The sequence below is a fragment of the Oncorhynchus gorbuscha genome, linkage group LG06, assembly GCF_021184085.1.
Source record: "Oncorhynchus gorbuscha isolate QuinsamMale2020 ecotype Even-year linkage group LG06, OgorEven_v1.0, whole genome shotgun sequence".
In the NCBI taxonomy this organism is placed as follows: Eukaryota; Metazoa; Chordata; class Actinopteri; order Salmoniformes; family Salmonidae; genus Oncorhynchus; species Oncorhynchus gorbuscha.
This window is the reverse complement of record NC_060178.1, coordinates 8,595,660-8,598,596: the sequence shown is the minus strand read 5'-3', so window position 1 is coordinate 8,598,596 and position 2,937 is coordinate 8,595,660. Positions and strand designations below refer to the sequence as shown.

Below are 2,937 nucleotides of genomic sequence, written 5' to 3'. Positions count from 1 at the left end.
TGTTATCAAAACGGCAGGTTTAGACAATATTCCACATAAATAATACCATTGTGTAGATGAATGACATCAGCAAGTTGTGAGTTACATTTACAGCAATCCAAGTGAGATTTAAGTCAAGTGGATTTTGTTTTGGGCATGTGCGTTGCTAGAACAACTCCTCGAACAAGGATAGGGGAGAGAGAGAGAGAGAATTCTGCAAAAATATCCTCCGTGTACAACGTAGAACACCAAATAATGCATGCAGAGCAGAATTATGCCGATACCCACTAATTATCCAAATCCAGAAAAGAGCCGTTAAATTCTACAACCACCTAAAAGGAAGCGATTCCCAAACCTTCCATAACAAAACCATTAACCTACAGGGAGATGAACCTGGAGAAGAGTCCCCTAATCTAAGCAAGCTGGTCATGGGGCTCTGTACACAAACACACCCTACAGAGCCTCAGGACAGCAGCACAATTAGACCCAACCAAATCACGAGAAAAAAAAGATACCTACATGACACATTGGAAAGAATTAACAAAAAAACAGAGCAAACTAGAATGCTATTTGGCCCTACACAGAGAGTACACCGTGGCAGAATACCTGACCACCGTGACTGACCCAAACTTAAGGAAAGCTTTGACTATGTACAGATTTAGTGAGCATAGCCTTGCTATTGAGAAAGGCCGCCGTAGACAGACATGGCTCTCAAGAGAAGACAGGCTATGTGCTCACTGCCCACAACATTAGGTGGAAAATTAGCTGCACTTCCTAACCTCCTGCCCAATGTATTACCATATTAGAGAGACATATTTCCCTCAGATTACACAGATCCACAAAGAATTCGAAAAAAAATCCTATTTTGATAAACTCCCATATCTACTGGGTGAAATTCCACAGTGTGCCATCACAGCAGCAAGATTTGTGACCTGTTGCCTCAAGAAAAGGGCAACCAGTGAAGAACAAACACCATTGTAAATACAACCCATATTTATGCTTACTTATTTTCCCTTGTGTACTTTAACCATTTGTACATTGTTACAACACTGTGTATATATAATATGACATTTGTAATGTCTATATTGTTTTGAAACTTCTGTATGTGTAATGTTTTCTGTTAATTTTTATAGTTTATTCCACTTTTCTATATTATCTACCTCACTTGCTTTGGCAATGTTAACACGTTTCCCATGCCAATAAAGCCCAGTGAATTTAATTTAATTGAGAGAGAGAGAGAGAGAGAGAGAGAGGGGGATAGAGAGATGGATAGAGGGATATCTATGCCATTTAGCAGACGCTTTTATCCAAAGCGACTTACAGTCATGTGTGCATACATTCTACGTATGGGTGGTCCCGGGAATCGAACCCACTACCCTGGCGTTACAAGCGCCATGCTGTACCAACTGAGCTACAGAAGGACCACAGAGGACCATAGAGAGAGAGGGGGGGTAGAGAGAGAGAGGGATAGAGAGAGAGGGGGGATAGAGAGAGAGAGGGATAGAGAGAGAGAGAGAGGGATAGAGAGAGAGGGGGATAGAGAGAGATAGAGAGAGGGGAGAGAGAGAGAGAGGGGGATAGGGGGATAGAGAGAGAGAGGGGGATAGGGGGATAGAGAGAGAGAGGGATAGAGAAAGAGAGAGGGGATAGAGAGAGATAGAGAGAGATTCAAGTTAATGTCCTGTGCACAAGTACAGTACAAATCCTTTCTTGCAAGCTATAAACCCAACGTTACAATAATTAATCAATAACAAAACAACACACTGCAGCAGAGACGGTAGACCATCTGGCAGAAGTGTGCCTGTTTTTACAACCGGGACACAGCGCTTCCTACTGGCCAAAATCAGTAAACGTTTACAGCGCCTATTATTCCCACACGGTCTCCAATTCAAGTACTAACCAGTCCCTGCTAAACTTTATGAGTTTATTACGGTAAAGTATATAAAGTTACTGAGTCTCAAAAACAAGTAAATTGAACCAAATATAGCAGCATACCCTTTTCATTAATTATGCTAAAATTGCCAATTATTTCTATTTTCCACATATTCCTAACATTAGAAAACAACACATGAATCGGATACAGCACCGAGCTGGACATGGATAAACCCTGTTGATTTTAGGATCTGTAAACAGCAGACCTACTGCAAATATAAGCACCCAAAGGATAAGAAATATGCGTGATATCTACATATCAATGCTTCGTTTACTTAAAAAACGATGAACCAGAGGGTTTACATTCACAATGAAATCAGGGGAGAGCGCGAACGCAGTCCCCCACTACCAGAAATTATGCAATCGAGATTTCCACATTTGAGAAATTCGCAGGGGTCAGCACAGCCGGAGTGCAATGGCTGAGCCTCGCCCTGGGTGAACCGCCTTCTTGATCACGGTGTCTCCCTTGCCAGGTAAGTATGAGTTGTACATGAGTAATGTGGGATAGTGTTTCCCGTGCAAACGTGTTAGTCTAATGGTTATAGCACCACAGCTATTGAGAAAAAAAGCAAATAATTTAAATGAACGTTCAGTGTTATTTCGTCTGCCTGTAGATGGAGAGGTGAAAACACGTTTGAATTGTTATTTTACTCGTAAAATATGAGTGTTTTTCCATTTTCCCAGGATGCAATTCTGCAGAATTTAGCATAACAAAAACATTTTTATTAAACGTGTCTGATAGCTGAAACTATCATGAATTATTATAAATGCCCCTGAGTACATCCAAAAATATTCTGAAACACACATAAAGCCAAGTGAATGGAATTTGTGATTTTATTTTGCCTTTCTCGTCTCGTGGTTAAAACCAGACTGCAATTCTACTATAGACCACTAGTGGCCACCCTCCCCAGTCCCTCACAGCCACCCATGCAGGCACATTGAAACAGGGAGCGCTGATGCAGTTAGAATAACATTATTATAAATTATATTAGTATTGTATTTCCACCACACCACCTCTTAATTAAC

At 41.0% G+C, this 2,937-nt stretch overlaps 1 non-coding gene across 1 annotated transcript; it reads right to left on the bottom strand.

Moving 5' to 3' along the window:
* Positions 1-2,228: 2,228 nt before the first annotated feature.
* Positions 2,229-2,392, bottom strand: LOC124038865. The gene has a single exon (XR_006839466.1). It is a non-coding gene; the product is annotated as a U1 spliceosomal RNA (small nuclear RNA).
* Positions 2,393-2,937: the final 545 nt, after the last annotated feature.